Here is a 25893-nt window from a genome sequence, read left to right on the forward strand (position 1 = left end):
GAGACACCCCCCCACACACCAAACACATTGCTCCTCTTCCCTAAAGACCATTTGCAGCAATAAGATCTGCCTTGAGGAGTTCCAGCCGGCCTACAATGGGATGATGTACATGCATACAAACCTGGCTACTTTCTAGACTGTGACGTGCTGTGTGGTACTGGCTGTTTCCATCCTAACTCCGGGAGGATGGAGGTGAGGAAAACAGAGTGGAGTCAGGCGGCAGGATTAGCAATTTTCAGCTGCCACCCCATGTTCACCAGTGTCGCACCCTCCGCCAGAGTCAGCCTCCCTGTGCTAATTAGCCCTCTCCACTGTTTTGATAGCAGGCGTGGTCATTAAGTCCTATATCTCCCCAACATGTGCTGACAAAATCTTCCTTGTGGCACTATGCCTGGATGCGTTAACTCTTCCAACTTCAAAACAGGGGAACTGGTTCTGCTTTACTCCAGGAAATCCACCCGCCTGCAACTTGGTAATCAATCTACAAAGGGCCACTGCAAACTATGGCTTACATCTTTTTGTTTGTCTATCTATATTTCGTGCTGTGTGGCCATGTGCACATACATGTACGAGTGCATATGCACGAGTATATATGAAAGCCAGAGGACGGACGGCCTCAGCTGTTGTTCCTCAGGCACCTTGTCTTTTGAGACAGGGTCTCTCCCTTGCCAATTAAGCTAAGTTGCTTGCCAGAAAATCCCCCCAAAACACCCTTATTTGTCTCCCCAGCATTGGTATCACAGCCCTAGTCACCACACCCTGTGTTCTGGAGAAATGAACTCAACTCCTCATGCTTGCAAGATAAGTACTTCGTTATCCAGAAAAATGGCATTTAAAATTGGTCCAATGTTTACAGGCATAGAAACGTCATAGGGTACCCCATAAATTACATACATATATACATGCATGTGTGTCAGCCAAAATATAGGAAAAACAATTAGCATATATGCATGAAGCAATTCAGAACACAAACTTCAGATAAGAACATTTGCAACAAGAATTTCTGCCATTTCTCAACACCCTGACATCCATGTGTCTAACACTGTTTGTTGCAGAAAAACAGTAAGATGTAAGACATTTTTGTCATTTAGGTCATGATACTTATGCATTTGAAAACTTCTGCTCAAGTACCAGAAAGAAGTTAAATGTCTCAGGGTGCAAAGGGGTTTCCTGCACATGTCTAGTGTCCTGACTGTAATTCCCAGAACCCATATGAAAACAGAAAGAGAGAACCTACTTCATAGAGTTATTCTCTTTCCTCTTCACACACTCACACACACATACACTCACACACATGCACACACCTCACACACATGCACACACTCACACACATACACTCACATACCACACACACATGCACACACACCTCACACACATGCACACACACATACATACACCTCACTCGCACTAATAACTAATTTTTGGAAGTGCTGCTCAATTTCTCAAGCACTCATACAATACTAACAGTGTATAAATACGCATTTCATCTAGTCCTCCCAGCAGTCCTATTATGAAGGAATGATTGTCCTCAGTTTTAATCTTTAAAGATTTATTTATTTTGTGCATTGAGTGTTTTGCCTGCATGTGTGTCTGTAGTCTTTGCATGCTTGGTATCTGTGGAGGTCAGAAGAAGGAGTTGGATCCCCTGGAAATGGAATTATCGATGGTCATGAGCCACTATGTGGATTCTGGGGACCAAATCCAGGTCCTCTGTAAAAGTAACAAATGCTCTTAACCACTGAGCCATCTCCAGCCTTAAGCAGTTTAAGGCGCATGCTTAAACATCAGCACCGTGAGGACAAGCCCCTGATCCATCCATCCATCTCTCTGAGGCATCTAGGCAGCCTTGTCTCCAAGACTGCACCACCCCGGGGAGATGGAACTGAAGAAACCTTGTCCCTGCAACTGACAGTTGCACTAAGTTTGATTTTTGGAAATGGCATTTGTCCTTTCGTCTTAAGGACAAATCTTACATTATTCTAATAATTAGGATAAAGAAAAGTAGAAGTGGAGTTATACAGAGGCAAACGGGCTAACTGCAACTCTGTGCAGTAAAGATAGGCAGAGAAATAGGTGGAGAGGGACCACAGTGGCCGACACTTACCCGGCTGTAGCAGGACATGCATAGGAGACAGTGGATATTTTAAAGTTGTAGCCAATTTAAGAAGCAGCATACTCCATGCTAAAAGTCCCTGGTTACAAGGTTATCTCTTGTACTCGCTTATGTATCTTTGCCACAGCTGGACACAGTGATGCTTTGGAGTTGAAGTTCTACCACTCACCTGTATGGGACATTTGGGAGCATCTAAGGCGATGCTGATCTGAGCCCAGGACTCAAGGACTCTATAGACAAAGAGTATCCTTGATGTTCAGAGTCAACCAGACCACAATTCTCGGTGTCATGATGTCTTAGCTAGGGTTTTTATGGCTGTGAAGAGACACCATGGCCATGGCGACTGTTATAAGGAAAACATTTAATTGGGGTGGTGGCTTATAGTTTCGGAGGTTCAGTCCATTATTGTCAAGGCAGGGAGTGTGGTGACATGCAGGCAGATGTGGTGCTGGCCACATCTTGGCTTGCAGGCAACAGGAAGTGAACTGAAACGCTGTGCAGTACCCTGAGCATAGGAAACCTCAAATCCTGCCTTCATAGCGACACACTTCCTCCAGTAAGGCCATACTCACTCCAACAAAGCCACACCTCCTAATAGTGCCACTCCTTGGGAGATTATAGCGGCCAAATGCATTCAAACTACCACACATACTCAGGCCCATTCTAAAGGGAAAAGTCTTAAGTGTCCTCTGTTCTTGTCACAGTCTCCTGGGTATCTGAGGAGCCCATGTATGGAGACTTCAGACCTGTGGCATCTTGCCTGAGAGCTGGAGATATAGCTATTTCCTGGAATGTGTGCCTTTTCTGTCTGCTCCCATTGAAGGCTTCCCACTTCCCTTATAGAAAACACCTGGAATTTCAGACATGACCAGATAGGTGAGCCTATGTGGACACTCTCCTTGTTTCTGCTCCCTTCAGTTTGGGTCTCTCTTGGATGCTAATCCAAGTCTGAAATCTGTTCCCATGTCTACCGTCTTCACTGGGACATATATCAAGGCTTTTCACTGGGCCGTGTCTTAGTTACATTGTCCATTGCTGTGATAAAAAACCACAACCAAGGCAACTTGTAGAAGAAGGGTTTATTTGAGGTTTACGGTTTCAGAGGGTTTGAGTCCACAGCTATCATGGTGATGGGCATGACAACAGACGTGAAGGCATGGTGCCAGACAGAGCTCCATCTTGAGACACAACCGCAAGGAAGTGAGAGCTAACTGGGAACGGGGTGGGCTTTTGAAACCTCAAAGCCTGCCCCCGGGGACATACTTCCTCTAACAAAGCCACACCTCCTAATCCTTCCCAATCAGTTCCACCAACTGGGCACCAGATATTCAAATATCTAAACCTGTGGAGGCCATCCTTGCTCAAACCACCGAAAGGAAAAAAGTCCATTGTTCTGAGCCTGTGCTCTTTGTTCTGCTCTGCCCTCCTCCTGCCTTTGTTTCTCCTCATTCCTCACAGCCTTGTCTTGGGACCCAAGTTGCATATTCAGAAGGCAAACCTAAATAAATAAATAAATAGATTTTTGCCTAGTTGGAGTTGAGCCTCAGGTAAATGAGTAACAAATCCTGTCCTGGTGTGTGTGTAAGCGTGGAGTATAAATTGTTTCCAGGTCCGGTTTAACTGAGTATCCTCCGTGTCACTTAGTAGTGGGCCTTAGCAGCCAATGTTTGTCAACTCATCATCGCTTGAGGAAGAGTCCTGAGATGATGAAACCCTGTGCTAAGTAAGGGTGGTCTTTCCCACCACAACCGGCTTGTCTCTTAGTGGAGCCAGACATCTGCAGCCCGCTGGTACCAGACCTGGTCCCCGAGAGCCTGCCCCACCGGCTACACCTTCTGACGTCCTTCCGCCTGGACTTTCCTCCAGCTTTGCAAATAGGGTCCAAAGATATTTCGGCCACAGAAATAATCTGCCAGCTTGCCTGTACTCACCAGGGTGACTTCTTGCAAAACAAGTGAGATGGCTGTTGTTTACAAGATTATGACTCATTCTGGGCAAGTGACTATTTATAAAACTGGCCTTCCGTGCTGGAGTCATTATCTCCCATTCTTTTCAAAACTTAAAGATGGCTTGAGCTTTCAATTACAAGTGAGCAAGGGGCCTTTCTGACTCTGTTTTGCTTCCTGCACATAGTCTTCCAGGGATGAGAACCTTCCTTCTACGTTGGTTGACTTTTTCATCCGTGTGACAAGATACCCAACATAAACAACTTACAGCTTGGGAAGGTTTATTTTGGATCATGATTTCAGAGTTTTGGCTCATGGTTGCTTGACCCAGTCACTTTGGGTCTGTGGCAAAGCCGCTCATCAGGTGGGGAGTGTACAACACAAAACATCTGCTAGCATTATGACAATCAGGAAGCAAAAAAAAAAAAAAAAAAACAGGAGAGAGGAAGGAGGCCATAGAGTCTGAGTCCTCTAAGGGCATGCCTTCCCACTGGGCCCACCTCTTAAAGGTTCCATTACCTCCTCCCAGTAATACCACAGGCTGACAACCGAGTTGTTAGCACAGGCTGGCTACAGAGTTGTTAGCAAGTGCGCCTTTGTGGTGTTTAGAATCCAAACCCTGATACTCCTGCGTGGTTAAGTCCTGAGTGGCACCTGAAAAGGAATGGCTTCCTCCCTCTCTCCCTCCCTCTCTCATTTTGACTTTGGTTTTTGGTTACATTTATTATTTTTTGGGTGGGGAGTAGAGAGCATGTGCCATACGTGCCACGAGATGTCATAAGATAACTGCTTCTCTCCTACTGTGTGTATCCTGGAGATTTGAACTCAGGTGTCAGGCTTGTCTGCAAGTGTCTTTGCCTTCTAAGCCCCCTCACTCGCCCTTGTTCTGTTTTAAAAACCTCTCTCTGTTCTGTTAAAAACAAACATAATGACATTCTAGAAATTTAATCCAGGACTTCGTATGTGCTAGGTAAGTAAGTGCTCTCTAGTACTGGGCCGTAGCCACAGCCTTGTAAAACCTTTAAAGCAGAAAATATATACTTTTCCATCTTTCATTGCCAAGTCGTTCACTAAGCACAGCGGCGTCTGTGAGCACCCATACATAGGCTTTACATAAAACCAAGTCTCTAGAATACAGTTCATGACTGCTGAGACCACACAGGGGCTTGTACTCCACTCTTGGGACAGGTGATCAGACATCTATGCTAAGAAATGGCTTCCTTCATGTTCCAGCTTTTCAGACATCTCTGAACACACGGGAACATTCGAGAACATTCTCTGTTGGAGACACATGTAACATAAAAAAAAAGTGTGGACTCTGAAAGTCTGAAAGAAAATAACCGGATTCTGCTGTTTACTAAAATAAAGAAGTCATGAATTTGATAATTCGTTGTTTTTAATGATAGAATAAGTACAATCCTTGGCAGTCCCGTTTTGTTTCGTGTAAAGATTTGCACTTTTCTTTCTAACATAGACATTTGGTTTCGTGTTTCCCTTTTCCTCCCCTTTCCCTGAGGTCAGCATGGAAACATGTTTGCTTCTGTTTAAATGTTGAGTCACAGGCTGCCCTGGGGCCTCCCTGGGGAAAAGGGTCATAGAGGACCACAGTCAGAATCAGCCGTAGCTGCCCTTGTCCTCCTCGATGGACGTCGGAGGGAACTGACCGCCCGTTATTCATTGCCTTCTACAGAAAGTGGGGCATAAGGGTGCTGTCCTGCTCCCTCTGGCCGTCCCTCACTTGCTGGCTCCTGCCTCGTGCTTGGTCTGGGTCACAATCTCTTTTCTTTTCTTCTTCTTTTTTTTTTGTTCTTAGAGAGAAAGTTTTACTGTGTAGCCCTAGTTGTCCTGTAACTAGCTCTGTAGACCAGGCTGACCTTGAACTCACAGAGATCTGCCTGCCTCTGCCTCTAGACGACTGCCATCAAAGGCATGCGCCATCACCACCCAGCCTGGTCCACAATTTTGCCTTTCAGTTTTCCTAACAGGAACCTGATAATGTTGTGCCTAATGAAGACAGAACAGAGTGTTGTTACTTCCCTTCCTTGGACTTGGGGGTTTTCGTCTCAAACACTCTTTTTCCTTCATGTACACACAGTGCACACTTGATGGACATTTCTCCAGTTATTTTCAGGGTTCAGTTACTTCAACTTCGAAAGCAGAATAGTCACCTTGATTGTCAGGCCAGTTGTAGCATGAAGTTGGTCCATAGTGTTGGGATAAATTTTCTTATGTTCTTGAATCACTTAAGGAGTTGTTTCTCCAACAGCAGCAACAACAAATAGAACTTAAAACTCATAGAAGTAATTGGCTTTAGAAGTTGATGGTTTCATTACATAATGTCCTTCACACACAAAATTCTGTGATTTCAAGGAATACAGGCCAGGTTCTTCTTTTGACTATATTCTTCAAGGCTTGGCTCTCAGGGCCCTGGAACCAACAGTAGGGCTGGCGAGGGTTGCAATGCTCCTGCTAGCCACAGAACAGAAGAAAGCTATGGAGACACTCTCTAAAACTCACGCCTAAGTCTAAACTGGGTTAGCTGCTTAAACTATGTAGAGACCCAGAGATGTAGCTGTTTTTAATCTGCCCAGATAAGAAAAGCAAGCTTATTAGACATTTGAGTTTAACAGATTTAGTGGGTGAAGGTCATAAATGAGCCCAGTAAAGGATCAGATTTATAAAGTTGACAACACCTGAGGACCCAAGGTTGTCTGACCACCACATGCACAAAGGTATGTGTGCACACTCATAGACTTGAACATACCGTACACACACACTCACAAACACAATGAACACACCATACACACACACACACACACACACACACACACACTCACACACAAATACACATAGGACCTAAGGAAAGACCCCAAGTTATCCTCTGACCTCCACATGACTATGCATGCACAAGCACACATACATACATGAACACACACTCACACATGAGGATTTGGGGTCTTGTTTGCTGGTTGGTTGGTCTATTGTGTTTTATGGTGTTGGGGAATTAAACCCACAGATTTCATACATGCTAGAGAATTGCTCGAACACCAATGAACTACAACCCCAGCTCCTAGTTTAGCATTTTAAAATAATCAACATTAGCTCATGTTTTACTTACAAAGATAGCAATTCCATATTGCTTAAGATTTTAAAAAAATATATGGGACCAATGCTCAAAATAAATGGAATTTTTTTGAGCTCCCATAAGCATGACATGGAAATTTGGTTACAGAGACAGTGTCATGCTTCTGCGATCAGTCCCTCCCTCCAAACATCTGGATGCTGTCAGGCAGATTCGGTGATTCAGGTAGCTTCACAACCTTCGTGGTATGTGTATCTAACAATTCTAAATATCAATATCTTTATCACAGCTATTTAAATTCATAGGAAGGGTTTCGTCTATAGTTAGGCCATCTCAAAACTGTTGGGTATGGTTGATTTTAGGGAGGCAGTTCCTAAAATCCACCTGTTACATTTAGGTGTTACATCTTTGAAGTGTCTTTGGTAGGGCCAAGGACTGAGGGAACATTTAAGTCATGTGTTCTTCCTTTCCTCGTGTTAAGGTATGTAGGTGGCAAGTTCCAGCCATCACCCTCAGCCTTCTCTACAGAGTGTGTATTCTTAAACAGTAGAATGCCCTCGGCCGGATCCCTCCACGTCTGTGTGCTCACAGCCCAACCCACGATGCTCTCTGCTCAGTGTCTCACCGTGAAAAGACAGGACTTCCCATGGAGGATGCAGCACCACAGTTAAATCTCCTTTAAGTCACAGGGAGAAATGCACTCTCCTTCCTGCTGTATTATGTGCCTGTTGAAGGAACTTGTCCGTTGCCTTGTGTTATGGCCTGAATTGATGTGCTAAGTGCCCTGTGACGGTATTAGCTGTCAAGTGATCCTCACCAGGACCTGTCACCTGGCCTTTCAGACACCCAGCCCAGTGTCACACACAGTAGCATGAACCTGCTGACACATGTCTAACACCCCGAGAGCCCAGACTTCAACCTGGCTGGACTCTAGTTAGTGAAATGTCACCACATGGATATAAATATGTCTTACCATGGCTTTTATTCCTTTACAATAATGCTAACTACCAGGAGAGGCAGCACACGCTTTTAATCCCAGCACTTGGGAGGCAGAGGCAGGCGGATCTCTGTGAGTTCGAGGCCAGACAAGACTGCTTAGTGACACGTTGTATCAAATAAATAGATGCAAAATGATGCTTTTTTGAGATAAACTCTACAACTGAGGTTTCACACAACATACATATTTTGAACTGCAACACCCAATTGAAGGCTGCCATCTCCACAAATCGTGTCAAACAGAGCCAGCCACCTTGGAGGCTGAGGGTTTTGATGTTATCACTGTGAGGTATCCTGGAGATCCTATGAGGTACCAACCAATTTAACGGATGAGAAAATTGAGTTTGTGGAAATTAAACGACCTAATGTTATTAAGATGAGCATCTTATTAGTAGAGTGGATTGCCTAACATTCACAAGGCTCAGAGCACCAGAGAGAGAGACACAGACACAGACAGAGAGAAAGACAGAGAGCGAGACAAAGAAGGAGTCCTTTCTCAGAAGGCTACTAGAATCATGTATAAAATGAGCTCTGTAAAACCTTATTCCCGAGCCTTTGCTGTAGTCAGCATTTATCTGTAACACACCCGCCATGTTCAGGCCCGGTGAACATCCTTTTGTTTGCTTGTTTGTTCTTGTGTTCTGGTTTTGGTTTTCCAGATAGGGTCTCTATCTCATGCTGATTTCAAGCTCCCTGTGTAAACAGGAGAACCTTGAACTTGCGGTCCCCCTGCCCCCAGCCCTAGAGTTATAGAATTACAGTCATGCTCTACCACTCCATTTTTGCACGGACGGAACCCAGGTCTTCGTGCATGCTAGGCAAGCACTGTAGCAACTGAGCTGCATCCCCGGTCCTGGAGAAAATACTTCCTCTTGCGATGCGCAATCATTTCAGAGCATACAAACTGTAAACACCTTATATTGCCACTATAGAGAGATACCACTGTCACTGCTGCTGCCGGGTGGGTCCCTATACATGACATGAGGTGTCTGATAGAGATTTGGGTTTGATGAGCCTCACTGTGACCTGTCCAGATTGCTTGACTGGCTTTTCAATACATTTGTGTCATTAGAGTTTTCCATGACTGATTCTTTAGAAAGTGGAGTCCCGGGAGTCGCCCCCACAGAGAATCAATAAGGCCTGCAGCCTGGAGGACTCTTCCATGCTGGGGGAAGCCTGGGAAGAGAGTGCATCTCTTGAAATCCATGTAGGATCTTTGTACCGGCTGGGCTTCATTTCAGAGCCCACTGCTGTCATTACAAAAGAGCTGTTTTCTCTTTAATCTGTGTGCCACATTGCAGCAATTTTCATCAAAAATATATTAAGCCCCTGCTGTAAATTGGCCCCACACACCCTTGTCAGACATGTGAAGCGTAAAATATCTTCTTTTTTTCAAAGTTTTTCCCTCTCTAAAGCCCTAGTGGATAGCAGCGGTTCCTAAAGCCCCCATAACAGCCATCATGTCGGTAAGCCAAGGATTATAATGCAGAACGAATCAACTTCAGCAGGAAACACCAGCTTGTCCTTTGTTTACCCTGCCCCCCCCCGGAAAAAAACTTACAGAAGAGGCACTCTACAAGAAAAAAGGAAGCCCCGCCCCCATGTCCATGTTCTCTAAAATCTCACCTCAAACTATCTGCCAAGAGAAATGACTTTTCCAGCCTCAAAGAGGTCTCCACCCACTGGCACCCTCCTTCCCCGCCCAGATGCTGTGGGCTGTGACATGCAGTCACAGAAGGTAGACATCCCAGTGGTGAGTAAGTCTGGGTGTTTGAGGGGGTATTTGTCTGTGACGGATGTCACTCACTCTGTGACAGGCTTCTTTCTGTCTTTGCTCCTGTGCATATCTGTGTATCTGAATAGGAGGAACACACCTGGAGTGCTCTTCTAGAGCACTTTAGAATCTTCCAGAGACGTTTTATACACTAACAGCACAGTCCTGCAGGTTGTCAGTGGAGTCAGCCTGAAGGGTCCTCAGGAAGGATCAGCTGTGACTGTGGATGTTCCTTTCCTGCCCATATCTTTCCACTCCTAGGTAGAGGTTTGTCAGGCTGTTTCCGAGGAAGTCTGGCTCCTTTCTGACGAATGAAGTCCATTCCTTACCAGAAAATGGGGCCTTCTAAAGATTCTCTCCACTTCTTCGGTTTCTTATAAGAGAGAATGTGGGAACGATGGAGCTTTAAACATTCCCCAGAAACTCCTATAGCAAAATAGATGATGACAATTTAACGTGAAATTGCCTTGGAGTGTTAAGATGTTCTAATTTCGCCCCAACACTCACTAAAATGTATTATTCTCAAACGCTTTATGTATACACAGCACATAAAGCATGACCCATCCAACTGGATTCAGAGTCAGCCAACACCCTTATACTTTGGCGTTGTTTGTTTGTTTAAAAACGGGCAGCAGTCTCTACTTTCAGGGGCTCCACAATCTGCTTGCTTGGCTTTCCCTTTGGTAAAATGTCTGTGGCATCCTACACGGTGTGGAGTTATTGTTAGGCAGGGACTTTTCTGTTAGCATCACTCACAAATGCCTGGACAGTTTCTCAGGCTTCCCTGGAGTTCAGAGTGGGCTACAGACGTACCTGGCAGGTGCCCTGTCCACCTTGCATTGCTGTAACTGCGTCTTCCTCCCCAACAGCGCGCCACCCTTGCTGAGTCCTGGGCAAGAAGCAGTGTGTTGATTCTCAGCCACTTTCTAAGTAGAGAGAACTGCATTGCTAAGGCAGAAGAATGTTTCTCTCTCTCTCTCAAAGACCTTAGCTATTTGGAAGTTTCTAGGTGTCATTGCCCACCTGTCTTCCAGAAAGATGCCTTTGGGGCAGATATAACCTCTTGACACCTGACCCCAGTCTATGAGCGGTACTTAGTCAGCTCCTTAGAGAAGCAGGGATTGTTGGCGGTGGCATTAGCTGGACTCAAATTCAGATGTGCTCTTCCAGCCCAGGGTAAAGATTTGTCCCCAGAAGCTACATTTTAGCCACAAAGTGAGCATTTGCCCCGGGAAGTCATTCCGGTAACTGGAAGAGAACTCAACCCTGGCATGTTCTGAGGGCACCTCGGTAGGTCCCAGCAGTTCATGTTGGAGAGTGCAGGACCTGCTGAGGCAGAGGGAAGAAACTGGAAACAGCAGCTTGTGTAAGTAAGGCTTTGTAGGTGAACGTGTAGACAAGGCTGGGAAGCTGCCTAGTAACCCACCAGGTCTTCAGCTGTCTTGGGAAGGTGAGTTGAGCCCCTGACAGCCCTGTGGGCTCAGAGGCTGTCTCTCCACCCTCCTCACCACTGTGTGAGCCTCATTAATTTCAAATCAGGAAAACAGCAATAGCCGGGGGGCATTCTTTGGCCAAAAGTGTCTGCTGACCTCGTCTGTTATCCAACTTTCCTAGACAGACAGTGCGCTGCTTAGTCTTACTGGAGTAATCAGAGCACTGAATAGGAATATTGTGATTTTTTTCAAAGATCAATCACTTTAAAACGAAGGGAGTTTTATGTAATCTTTCTTGGATAATGATTTATAGGTTACCGCAGGTCATAGAGGAGCCAGGGAGTCTTGGTCATGAGTATTGATCTTCTGCAAAGACCTGCTCTTTAAACACCACTTCCTGACAAGGAGTTCCAGCCATTGCTAAAAGGGACTAGACAAGGTGTTTTTTTCTTTTTGTCTTTGTCACCAAAATAACACACCCTCCGTATTTAAAACCGCAGTGATGTTCTCAAAATCTCCAGTGGATGCCTTAGGTGAAACACTTATTTGAACATCAGCCTGTAGTAATTAGGAATCTAAGGCTGGGAGATAGCTAGGTTGATAAGATGCTTTCTTTGAAACCTGAGGTCAATTCCCAGGACCCAGGTTTGTTTTATTTGTTTTTTTAATTATGCATGATAGCACACACTTGTAATCTTGGTTCTGGGGAATTGGAGATAGGTGAATCTGCAGGGTTCACTGGCTACTCATCCTAGCCTACTTAGCAAGGTCCAGGCCAGTGAGGTACAACACCCAAGCTCTCCTCTCATCTCCACATAGCTGTGTACTTACGCACGTAAACCATACACACACAAAGAAGTTCGCTAATCAAACGTGAGCAAATTCTAGAAGGAGTCACACCATGTCATCTGCAACTAGACCTTTGTGTCTGGATTCAGGATATCATTTGGGTGCTTTGAGAGCTGTAGAAATCGTGTGTGTGTGTGTGTGTGTGTGTGTGTGTGTGTGTGTGTGTGTGTTTGTGTGTGTGTGTGTCTTAGGTGACCTGGGCGAGAGGACTTGAAAATTGTTAGCCAGTTTCCAGAACCCTGGGACCTATGCCTGGAAAAAACCAGAAGAATAATGGTCCTTCTAGGGCTCTTTTAATATGAAATGTTACTGAGACTATCAAGATGCCACCCACCAAAATGAGTCATTTCCTGCCATTTTTTCCTCCTTGTCTACTTGAATTCAAAGCTTGGCATTAATGTTCAGATGGTCAGAGGTGAGGTGCACACACTTGGCAGTTTCATAGTCGGTGCTGATGGTAGGAAGCTGGAGCCCTTAGGGAGAGGGATGCAGACTAACAAGCATCTGTAAATGTCCTCTGTAGGGAGACTCCCCCAGCCACAGCATGTCTGTCTGCTTAGATCTGCTGCAAACAAGGTGTTGGCCTTTTCCAGCAACCTACAAGCAGCAAGTATGCAAAGTATGCTATATAATATGAGCCAGAACAGACTAACTGTGTCATCTTGGTTAATTCACTTAACCCCTGTGAAAGGGTATTATGGTAGACTGTTCCTAACTCATACTATTTTAATTTATGAGGAACGTAAATTAATATCAAAGTTCTAGTTCAAACATTTGAAACCTGATTGGTGTCCAGATATCAGCTTTAGTCTCAGTTCCAAAGGTAGCTATACTGTTTAGTTTTGTTTCTTCAGACAGAATCTTGCTAGGTAGCCCAGGCTTTCATTGAACTCAACAGTCCTCCTCTCTTGGCTTCCTGAGTGCTGGGTGACAGGTAAACCAGACTCTGATGTAGTCTTTTTCATGTGTTATCTGTAAAGGATATCATTAATTCTTTGGTCTAGGAAGAACTGAAGTATACGGCCTCTCTTGTCTTTGTTGGGTTTAATACAGTGTCCATCTAAGCTTCATTTCTTTGTGTATGGCAGGTTTCCATATGCCTTTTCCATATCTACACCAACATAGTGTAGCCCAGCTAAGACATAGCAAGGGCTCAAGAAATGTTGGTTGGATTGAATTGATTCATTCACAGCAACAGAACCTTACATCACACTGTCTGAATTAGTGTTTCCTCTCACCTAGAACATGAATCTGCCCAAATACTTTGAGTCTGCCTCAAGCAGAGACTCCAGGGTGTGGATACCTATGAGCAGAGACCCTCATGGCAGGGCCCATCTGTCTCCAGCAGGCTGTCCTAGAAGGGAACACTTCTATATGCTACAATAATGCCAGGAAGCTGGTCACTAAACAATAGCTTTCATCATGAAGGAAGCAATAGAGGCCATACAGCTGCAATACAATGGACTGAAGTGCTGCAAAATATACCAGGCTTCTGGAATAATATTGGTGATGGAGCAATGTGTTTTGTAACCAAAGAACTAAATGGCTAACTTCCAGGAGGGCATTAATCTGTGTCATGAACAGAGCTCCCTTCACCACCATTTTGAAATTAAGAGTTTAAATAGCCGAGGGTATATGTGGCCAAATGATAGCAACTTGCCTAGTGTATACAGGAGCCTTGACGTGCTTACTTGAGTGTAAAGTAAACCCTGTACATAGCGGGAGGAATTCTGACTTGTAATGAAGCCTTGTTCGTTAAGGTGCTGTGTGCTGAACCCAGAACCTCAGCGTGGTAGACAAGTGTTCTACCCCTGACCCTCTGCGAAACTTCTCTTGTACTGTTTCAGAGAAGGTAATGAGATAGTGGTCTGTCTGAATGATGAGTGTCCTGCTTAATTCCAGCACGAGATGATAACTTAATAAACTTTAAAGATCTATGTAGGGGTAAGGTTCTGTGGTTGTTAACGCTTCTGAAATCCCCATAAAACAATTTGCGTAATTGAGAGTTTGGAAATATTTAAATAAAATGTCTGTCAAATTGCCTTCCAGCCTAAGTTAATATAGTTTAGTCCGTTTAGTTTGTGTTAATTTGGTACTTACTTTGTAAAGTATTTTTCGTTAGGGGTGTGTGTGTGTGTCTGAGTTTGTGCACGTGAGTTCAGTGCCCTTGGAAGGTGTTATATCCACTGGAGATATGGTTACAGGTGGTTGTGAGCTGCCTGATGTGGGTGCTGCTGATTAAACTCCAGTCCTCTGCAAAAACACTATGTGCTATTGGTGGCCAAGCCATCTCCCCAGCTCCTTTACTTAGAAATTAAAATGACACAGTCTCCACTGCAAAACACCCACAGCCTGGATGGAGAACATGGTAAAGCATTCGGTTCCTGTGTCCCTGCAGGAGCTCAGTTAAAACCCCGTGGTTAAGGAAGCTTTGGTGTAGGGTTACCTAGGCAGAGTTCTTCATGCTAGCCAAAGCTGCTAACAACCAGAATGTCCATAAACAGATAAGAGACAATCAAAATGTGATATCCATACAGTGGGATATCATCCACCTTTAAAAAGAAGGGCATTCTACTATGTGCTACAACACAGACAAGCCTTAATGACATTATGCTAAATATGATAAGATGACGGCTTTATGCCAAATATAATAAGCCAGGCCTAACAGTAAACAGCACACAGTACAGTTTAGATGAGGAACTTACGATGGGCAAACCCGTAAGGCCCAAAGTACGAGAGACGTTTACAGAAATTCAGGGCAGGGGGTAACAGTGGCGTCTTAATGGGTGCATTTTCTCTCTAAGGAAATCAAAAAACTTTGAGTAAATAGAAATGATGTTGTACAATAATGTGAATGTGCTTACGCCAGTGAATTAATGCTTACAAATGCCCCAAATGGGACATTTAATATATATAATATACATTATACATACATACATCTTCTGCCAGGTGGTAGTGGCACACACCTTTAATTCCAGCATTTGGGAAGCAGAGGCAGGTAGATATCTGTGAGTTCGAGGCCAGCCTGGTCTACAGGGCAAGTTCCAGGACAGCCTCCAAAGCCACATAGAGAAACCCTGTGTCAAAAAACACAGTTAAAACAAGAAGTTTGTTTATGCATCAAGCAAAGTCACGTTGCTCAGGCAGCAAATACGATGGCATCGAGAGTAGTATGTGGGCATTTTCGTTGGTGATATGACTCTCTGGACCCGTGTGCATACGTGTGGAAGGCATGTCCTGCATAACATTCTGTGATTCTAACCACAGCTCTGAGAAGATGTGCTTTTATTATTGCTCCAACTGGATACACAAGGGCCTGGTGTTATAGGTCTCTCATCACTTTCCTGAGAGAGACCCGGGCACAGTGGAGCTGCATCCGGGAGGAGCTCTCTCTGCCTCCCGGCATCCCTGGCATCCCTGCCTTTCCCTCTCCTCTCCCCTCCTCTCCCCTCCTCTTTCCTCTCCTCTCCAGGTGCTTGTTCTCGCTGACCCATCTCCTCCACTCTACCTTCACGATGGCGTGACACAAAATGGCGAGTCCACCGGAAAGTGGCCGCCCCTGCTTCTTCTCTGTCTCGCTTCCTTCGTCAGCGTATGTGTTTGGTCACAGACCTCTGAACAGTGACTTCTGGGCATAGCTCTACTCGTGGAAGGAATGCTGTTCTCTCTCATCTGGTCGCTGGGCTAAAGCAGACGATTCTTATGGCTGGGTGACTGGTCCCTTACCCCTCTACCTCCTGCCTGCATCTGTCTGCCTCCAGTGGGCACTTCAACCTGTTGACTCCACGGAGCTGCTCGTTAACGGTGCCCAATGACTGCAGCTTCCCATGTGAGCTTCTAGACAAGGCCTGAAGGGCCCGTGTGGCAAGCGTGTTCTGGCCTGGTCAGATAGACATCTCCTGAAATGACTGACTGGTACCCGAGTCCAGCATATTCCTGATCTATTCAGAATCAGCATACTCTTCCCAGTCCCCAAATACAATCCCACAGCACCCAGCTCCAGATGCTTCCGGCCTTGCATTGCCTATGCCTTCTGAGCCGCCAGCATTAAAAACAAAACAAAACAACAAAGCCTGTATATTAATTTAATTCTCTCTTCCTCTTTGTCTGTCTGTCTCTGTCTCTCTGTCTCTCTCTCTGACACACACACACACACACACACACACACACACACACACCTCTGATATTTTCTCTGACCAAACACTTCCTTTAAAAGCTGATCATATGGCTGATGGTAGTGGTACATGCCTTTAACCCAGCAATCTCTATGCATTCAAGGCCAGCCTGTTCTACAGACTGAGTTCCAAGGCAGCTGGGGCTACACAGAGAAGCCCTGTCTCCAAACAAAAACAAAACAAAACATAAAAGCTGATTTAATGCTATTTGGACAGAAAACTTTGCTGCCTCCACAAGCTTTCAGGCTGTGGTGAAAGATGTCTTCATGGACATTCTGAACCCTGCATTCTCCCATTCAGGGTCCTTTCTTGCTGCACATTTGGGGCCTAGGCACTTCCCCTGGCCCTGATCTGATACCATAACCCCCGCAGGGCTCTTCATCTCTTAGGCTATCTCTCTCTCTCTCTCTCTCTCTCTCTCTCTCTCTCTCTCTCTCTCTCTCTCTCTCTCTCACACACACACACACACACACACACACACACACACACACACCTGTATTGCTGCTCACTGTGCGATCAGAAACATACTTTATAGCATTTTTCTCTCCTTTTTCTCAGTCTGTGGTTCTACTCATCTCTGTTCTCCTTGCTCATGGTCTAGAATAGCTTACGTTCTGTCTGTAAGTGCATGTGAATTCCAGACAGGTTATCTGTTCTAAGAACAGGAAGCAGTCACTCTTCCGCTGTGGAAATGTCTAGAAAAACTCACCCAAAGTGACATTACATCACACAGGCCACATCATGAGTTAGGGACCATCTCTATGGGCAAGCGAAGTTGTCCTCTGACCTCCACATGCAAGCCGTAGTATAAGCCTCCTGTACTTGCACACATACATAGACACCCACACATGGTGCACGTACACGCACATAGACACCCACACATGGTGCACGTACACGCACGTAGACACCCACACATGATGCACGTACACACAAAGAAAAAGTTTTTGTTAAGCCACAGGAAGAGAAGGGCAGGGTGAATGGAGCTCAGGGCCTCCACTGGTCCAGGCTGCTGCCGCTCATAGTCACAACGGAAGCCAGAGGCAAAGGTGATCTGTAGGCAGCTCAGCAACCTGCTGGATTCCTCCCCAAGTTTGCCGCATGACATCCAAGAACACAGGGGAACATGTTTGTATGCTCTCTGCTTAGCCAGGATGGGGCTTCTTGGGGCCAAAAGAGACTCCAGAGTTTGTCCTCAGGAGTCTCCCCGTAAGCTAGGGGAAATCATTTGCATGTCACACAGATTTTGCCAGCTTCATGACACCATCCCTTTTAATGTTCCCGGAGTATGAGGAGAACTCAGGCCAAGGCACCGAGTGGAAAGCTGAGCGCGTGAACAGGCACAGTTAATGAAACAACTAAGGATTGCTCTGAGATACTTTGGGCAGAGCTGAACAAACCAGGGGACTGAGGCTCATGAAGGCAGATGAAATTTAATTTAGGTAAGTGCAAAACAGTGCACTTTGGGAGAAATCGTGTAAACTCATAATCTCTGATCAGCTCTGAACTCCTCTATAGTAGAGTAAGTTTAGAGTCACGGTTGATAACTTGGGGGATACCTGTCTAATATGCAGCAGCAATTTAAAAAGCCAATAGTATGCTGGGGGCTTAAAAGGAAAGAAAATCATATTGAAAACTTAAGATAACGAATAAAACATTAGTGCTATTCTGTGTCCAGTCTAGGTTATCCACAGAGAAATTAAATCCCAGAAAGGGGAATTGAAAATCATTTAGAAAAGGAGCAAGGCTTGGGGTTTATAGAAGTGTACTGGCTTGGAAAATGTGGTAGCTTGGGGGAAGGAAGCCGAAGTGTCATTCGGAGGACAGACGCAGAACTTGGAAGGCTATTTCCACCGTGGTTCTACCGTCCTTGGCGAGGAGACACAGCATGGAGTGAATGCAGCAATAACACCCAGATGTACTCTTTCCCAGGATTCCTTGATTGGAGATGCCCCTGCTCTGGGTGGGAACGTATATTTGTTAAGGGGCTCAGGATTACATAAACGTTTGTGTCTGTTCAGCTGAGAACAAGAAAGTAAAGGGTAATGGCGTTCTCTGTGGGATGCTGGATCCAGCTAAGCTTTGGACGGGAATTGTATAGCACAGGGCTGCTCACTGCTGGTCAGAGCTGAGAACCAACAGGTTCAGGGGTCAGACCCGAGGAGGAGTGTATGTGTTTCTATGGGGGTCTTGTTAGTTCTTGGTGGGAGGGGGGCTTTTGGAGGGTTTTGTTCAGAGTTTTTTTAAGACAGGATGTTGCAACGTGGTCCAAGTTAGGTTGATGTTTGCTATGTAGCCCAGATTGGTTTTAAATCCACAGCAATCCTTCTACTTCTATCCTAGGGGCTAAATGCCACTGTGTTAGGTTTCATTTGTGATATACTGGAATATTTATTTTTGCCTGCAGCTCTACTCTCGTGACTCAGTATCACCTGTAGAACTAGGTGGTAGAAGCGAACTCTGAGACTCAGTTTGTGTCCCGTCCTGCCATGGATGTCCCAGGTAGAAGGGAGCAGGGAGTCTTAACAAGGCTGGACCCACGCACCCCCACAGTCAATACGTAACTCTGCCTTCCTCTGCTGGAGAGGAAGCATCACCTGGTCCTTCACCCCACTTTACCCTCCTGAAACAGGCAGTCTTCTATTATGCACTGTATCTGAGGATCCACTCGGCCATGAGAGCATAGCCAGCCCTGGTTGCCCTGGGCATTGACAGATGTGTCTGTTACTGGCTGACACCTCAGGGAGCCGATTGATTGGTTCAAAGAGAAATCTAGAGATTTACTTGAGGGGCCAGACAGGTCCTCCATGGCATCTTCTCAGTTCAAAATGTCAGTTCTGCCGTTCGCACAAGAGGCTAAAGAGCAAACCCGAGTCAGTGGAGGTATTTGCAAGGCGGGACAACCCAATTTCCGCCTGATCCCTGTGAAATCTGGCTTGCAGTTTATGGGCCACTTCTTGCAGATCTAGTAGAGAAAATGATGCTGGAAATCCCTAAAATGCTCTGACTGCCCCCTCACCCGCACGTCTACTTACCTGCTTTTGTGGAGCTAACCAGGTACAGAAGTGTAGGTGGGCCTTGTTTCCTTGGAGTTTGAGAGGCAGGAAACCTAAGACCACGACGCTGACAGGCTTGGTTTCTTCCAGGACCTCTTGGGTGTAGAGATGGTCCTCGTGCAATCTCCCCTGCACATCTGTTTCCAGATCCCCTTCTCTGACATGAACACCAGGCATACTGGATACAGGGATGCTCATCTCTTCCTTCAGCCTCAGTCACCAAACAGTCACCCTCGGAAGTACTGGGGGCTTCCGCAGATGATGGGAGATCAAAACAGCGCCCCTACTGTACCACCATGGTCCCCGTGTTGGGACCCTAATGGGGTTGTCACTGAGATTCAGCCCCCTTTCTGTGCCTATAAGAAGCTTGCAAACTTCAAGTTTTCCCCTGCTTACTTCCTACTCAAGCTCACTCGCTTCCTCTCTCTCTCTCTCTCTCACTCTCTCTCTGCCTCTGTCTCTGTCTCTGTCTCTCTCTGTCTCTCTCTCCCCCTCTCTCTCTGATTCATTTGACTATTGTGCAAGATTACACGAGGCCACTCTCATGCACATATATAATGCATAAATGATTATATAATACGCTTTGAACCCGTTTCCCCCTCCACACCCCCTAAGCCACTTCTCTCCCATTAGTCCCTTTAGTTCCCCTTCAAGGATTTTCCCTAAAGCGGGAGTCCGAGGACAAATCCTTCAGTAGCATTTTAAAACTAAGGATTCTCATGTGTCTAGCCACAGCAATAAATAAATAATAAATAAATGGCCAGGGAGCCATGTGCGCGAAGGGACAGATCACTAAGCATTGTCCCTGGTACCAGGCTGCCATATTGCTCTTGCTGGTGGAGCTCTGTTCAGATAATACTCCACAGTGTGAAACCAGCCGCATGCAGCCTGTTCCCGCCAGTGGGGATCACCACATTCCGTGTGAAAATAAAAGGCCTCAGTTTCTGCACCATTGTTCACTCATCAGGAGCACTGCAGCCCCAGACCGAGCATCTGAACCATTTCACTCCCCCTCACGGCCCCGCCGGCAGAACGCGGAGTACGGCTCTGCCTTCCGTTTTGTATTGTGCCTGGAGCCCTATGAAAATACTGTGTAATATTTTAATGTAAGTAGCTAAGCCCCAGCCGCATCTTTGATAGCTGCGTTCAGCACCATCCTGCAAGGCCTAGAAGCTGTTCAGCACTCATGCCCGCCCTGTGGGGCATTGGCAGTGGCTGGTGTCAAGCCAACCATCTAAGCCCCTGAAGGACTGTTCTTTCATGGCAACAAAGAAAAGAGTCAGTTGGGCCTGACTCCACACCCGAAAGCCTCCCAAGTTGGATGAGAGAGGGGTTTGCTGTCTGAACACAGAGCATAGCCCACAGCGGGGGCTGAAGGAATGGGGTGGGGGTGGGTTCTCAAGAAGTGAGGGCTGCCTGCAGATATAGTCCAGCGGTGGAGCGCTTGTCTAGAACGTGAGGAGTCTTTCAAACACGTGGAAAAATGCTGCCTGCAGATATAGTCCAGCGGTGGAGCGCTTGTCTAGAACGTGAGGAGTCTTTCAAACACATGGAAAAATGCCACAGTGAGGGCCTGTGTGTGATGGGAGCGGAAACTTACAGCCAATGCAAATACAGCTCCTTTCTAAGAAAGGGAGAGACACCATCATGAAAGGACACACCCCACAAACACACACCTACACACAAACCTACACACACATACACACATACACACACCCACACACACACCTACACATGCACACACTACACACACACCTACACATATACACACATGCACACCTATACATACATACATACCTACACATACACACACCAAATGTAGCACACACACACCTACACATATATATACATACACACACATACACACACCTACACATACACACCTACGCATACACACACGCTACAGATACCCCCATATCCCCATACACACACAGAGGAAATGGCAGTGTTCACCCAACAGCAGCTGAAGGTCATAGGCACACACACACACTGGTACTCCCACACACACAGAGGAAATGATAGTGCTTGTCCGGTAGCAGCTGGAGGTCACACACACACACACACGCACACACACACACACACACACACACACACACACATTCATAGCCCCACACACAGAGGAAATGATAGTGCTTGTCCGGTAGCAGCTGGAGGTCTCACACACACACACACACACACACACACACACACACACTCATACCCGCCCCCCCATACACACAGGAAATGACTGTGCTCCCCCAGTAGCAGCTAGAGGTCATAGAGAGGTCATAGAGACCCAGTCCCTGCAGAGTGAAATTAAGTCACACCAGGAAGAGAAGAGGGGGAGTGACGCAGAGCCCTGATGTGCTGTCCCCTCAACAGGCAGGGCACCCTCACTGTCCTTGGAGTGGACTTGGCTCAGCCCTCTGCCTATGACTTACCAGGATTGCATGGAATGCCATTGGAGGGAGATGCGGGACAATTTTAGAAACAGGAAATTGGAAGTGTGTTGCTTAAAATACTTGGGCTGTGTGTCTGAGGGAAGAGAGTCTGTGCTGTCTCAGAAGAACATTGGTGTGGACACGCCCAAGCCAGCCTGCAGGCAGCCAGGGCAGCCAGGAGGCACTGGGCTGGGCTGGCCTTGTCAGCCCGTCTTCCACGGAGACTGGCTTGTTAGCATAGCCATTTTCCTTGCTTCAGAGTCAAAGCTGTCTGGCCCCTTTTCTCCTCTCCTCCTGCATGGGGAAGAGTGTTGTATGTGGGTACTCAGAAAAATAAACATGCATTTTAATATCCACAGCTCCCCCCTCAGTCAGCAAGCCATTTCTTCCACCCAGGTGGAAAAAGGATAGGGCCTCTCTGACATGCTGGTTAGTCTGAAAACAGGCCGCTAAATGCATAATGAAGAGCCTCGGAGGAGTCAATCTGCATGTTAAAATGGTGTTCTGCAGCCCAGGCTGTCACACAACATAATTTGAAGATGAATGTGCATCCAATCAGACGGCCATTCGCTGACTGCAGAGTCCTGGCTGTGGGATTACCTATCTGCTGGGTGGCAGCAGAGCTTCTGAGCGGGCCCCCAAATCTGTGATGAGATAAATGGACCCTCAACCCTATCCAGATTTGCTGAGCCGGACTGAACTCAACATATGGATAAGGGGACCTCAGCATTAAGACATGTTGGAAGCCCGGGGGGGGGGGGGGCGCACGCCTTTAATCCCAGCATTCAGGAGGCAAAGGCTGGCAGATCTCTGAGTTCGAGGCCAGCCTCGTCTACAGAGTGAGTCCCAGGACAGCCAGGGCTACACAGAGAAACCTTGTCTCCGGGAGGGGGTGGGGAGGTGGGGGGGCATGGTAGAGTCTGGGGAATGGAAGTGTTGACAACGAGAGACGTTTTAGTTTGGCATTCAGAAATAAGTTCTGAGCAGGCCTGCAGCAGCCTGTCCTGCTGGCCACAAGCTTTATACCACAGCCACTGCCGAAGCCACAGCCACCACAGCAGTTACAGCCTTCCCGTGAGTGATGCGTACACCCCGCTTTTGTCTCTGAACGTTTGACACCAATTAGGACCTGACTCCAGGGGCAGAGCTTCACAAGAACAGGGAACATCAGAAAAATGAGGTTACGGCCCAGAAATGAGCCATCTGCCTGGCGAAAACTCTGTCCTGGAGTGGCGTTTACATAGGAACACCAGGCAGCGTGGCCAGTGTCTCTTTCCACAGCACAAAGGGGCTTTCAGAGCCACACTGCCTTTAAGGCCCTGGCCTGCATGGACTCCTTTTTTTTTTTTTTTATTCAAAATGCCTGCTGGGGCAGCAGCTAAATGCCAAGGCCTGGGGAAAATTTCATATTAGCTGTGGGTTTCGTTCCTTGCTCCAGTCTTAACGGTTCCCAAATACCGAAAACGGGCTGCCTAAAGCCAGATTTAGAGCATAGGGAATAGCAGTAAATAACATTATAAGGTCCTTCCTTGGAGGATTCAAATCTTCCTCTGAAAGATGGGGTGGGGGGGGCAAATAGAACCCCGATGGCCCAAAGCCACAGGCTCCGCAGCAGGGCCACCTGCCTGCAGAGAAGCCAGACTCCGGGCCTCTCCATAGTTCCAGGCACACTGATTCTCTTCGGCTGCTTCTGGCCCAGCTTGCCCGTTCATCATTACAAGTCAACCCAAAGAACTAGCAGGAAGGCCGCCTACATTTAGTGCCTGTGTGCTCTTTCTAACAGAATCCTCTGAAGAAGGCTGTCCTAAAATATTTAAGTCTCCTATCCCCGTGAGAACTGAAAGTTTCACTATGCCTGGTTGATTTTTAAAAAAAAGTGGGATTATTCCAGAAAATGTCCTTAAAAACTGATTTGACTAATTGTGTTGCTCAGCTTCACAATCACTATGACAAAATATCTGAGGCAGTTGGACTTATAAAGAAAAAGGGTTTATTTGGCCTCGGTTCTGGAAACCCCAGTCTAAGCCAAGATCTGCTGACTGCCCAGCCGCCTCCTTCCTTTTACCCTTCCCTCCTTCCCTGTCCCCCTTCCTTTGTATCTTTCCTCCCTCCTCATTCTGTGTGGCACCTGGACTTGAACCCAGGGCCTTGCACACGGTAGGCAATCAGGTAGGCCTGGTGGTCGTCCCTCGTTGTGGGGCTCCAGCAAGGAGCCCCACTCACACTGACAGCGCAAGGCAGAGCAAACAGCTCACCTCATGAGCCTGTCAGGTTCCCAGAACCCCTTTTGAGGTTATACCCCCAGTGACCTAAGAACGCCCAGCGTCTCCCAACTCCTACGGGTCCCATCACCTTGGGGACGAATCTTTTAACCTTTGGACCTTTAGGGAATGTTCAGCCAGACTACAGCACTCACAGCCTGGGGGTTAAAAGCAGTGACCTGACCTTAATTCTCAGGTCTCATCCCTTTCCCTTCCACTTCTCAGCAAATGTCCCCAGTGCTCTTGCTCTGTGACACACGTGCTCTGCACGTCACCTTCCCTCCCGTCCACCCAGCCCCTTTCGGCTTCTGTTGGACTGTATCAGTTACTTTTGCCATCACTAGGGCAGAATACCTACCGGGAGCAACCCAAAGGAAGAGAAGTTCATTCTGGCTCGCAGTCTCATGATAGGGAAGATGCAGCAGCCGGAGAGCAGTGGTCTGCGATGGCCGGAGCCTGTGCTATGGCTTGTTCCCATCCTGGAAGATAAGGAATGAGGCGAGGACTGGAAGCCGGGCCAAGCTGCAATCCGTAAGCCCGCCTGCTTCCTGGTGGACTGTATCCATCGTCAGCTAGGCCCAGGTCCCCTCCAAACAGCGCCAACATCTGGAGGCCAAGATTCAAACACAAGAGCCTGTGGGGGACATTCCGCCTTCAACTCGTAAGGTGTACCAAACTGGCAAGCATATTATTAACCCATGACGAGAGACAGGCAGGTTCTTGCATGGTTAAAAAAAATAAAAAACATGTCACAAAGTGTTTTTTGTCATCTTCAACCATACCGTCTTCATTCCGACAGTTCCATTGACTTGAAGGCGTCAGGGGTTTTTATCAAGTTTTCGTTGGGAGCATCACCATGAATGGAATAGCTGGTGTTGAAACAAGTGCCTTGCGTCATGTGTTCCAGCTGGGGAAATAAGCTTGGCTTGTGCTTGGTGGCCTGAAAGTAAAGCCACACTTCACTGCCCGGTGTGAAGCCAGGGTCTTCCAAGGCTTTGTCCGTCTCCCTACCCAGCAAACTAGGGCAATAATTAATCCTGCCTCATGCAGGAGAACAAATTAGGCCAGTGGAGAAGAAGGAGCCAGGGTGGGTGTGCAATGGGGATTATACGCATAAAAGTGCTCAGGGAGCATGGGAAGAGCCCCCGCCTCAAACCCAGTCCAGTCAGAGCACAGGGATTTTTGAGGCTCACCACAGTTAGACAGTATGAAGTTTACCAAATTTTAACAGCACACCCCTGTCTTTTTTTTTTTTTTTTTTGTCTTTGTTTTTTGTTTTTTGGTTTTGGTTTTGGTTTTTCGAGACAGGGTTTCTCTGTATTGTTTTGGAGGCTATCAGTCCAGCCCAGCCTCGAACTCACAGAGATCCGCCTGCCTCTGCCTCCCGAGTGCTGGGATTAAAGGCGTGCGCCACCACCGCCCGGCTACACCCCTGTCTTTTAAACTGTGTGACTCTCCTGCTTTATGTCTGTTGAAGGCAGAAAGGCCCTCTCTTTGCTGTGCTTGCCCTAAAAATGCAGTAACCAGGCTATGCCTCATGAAAATGCTGCCCCAGATAGGAAAAGGCGGGTTTATATTGCTTCACGTCAAAGGCTGTTTCTGGGGATTCCTCGGCAACTACTCCTCACAGTTATTTTTTTATTAATGATCCTGAGAGCTGTCAATAAATGAAGAATTTAAGAGCCAGGTGTGGAGGTGCTATACCTGTAATCCCAACACTTTAGATGCTAAGGCAGGAGGATCACAAGTTCAAGGTCAGCCTAGACTACATAGCAAGATCTTGTCTCAAAG

The 25893-nt window shown here is 46.8% G+C and overlaps 1 protein-coding gene across 1 annotated transcript in view; it reads left to right on the forward strand.

Annotated features, from left to right (window-relative positions):
• Positions 1–25893, forward strand: part of Maml3 (mastermind like transcriptional coactivator 3) — a 429467-nt gene that overhangs the window by 341337 nt on the left and 62237 nt on the right. The window lies entirely within an intron of this gene.

This window comes from Mesocricetus auratus, unplaced genomic scaffold, assembly GCF_017639785.1.
Source record: "Mesocricetus auratus isolate SY011 unplaced genomic scaffold, BCM_Maur_2.0 Super-Scaffold_100011, whole genome shotgun sequence".
In the NCBI taxonomy this organism is placed as follows: Eukaryota; Metazoa; Chordata; class Mammalia; order Rodentia; family Cricetidae; genus Mesocricetus; species Mesocricetus auratus.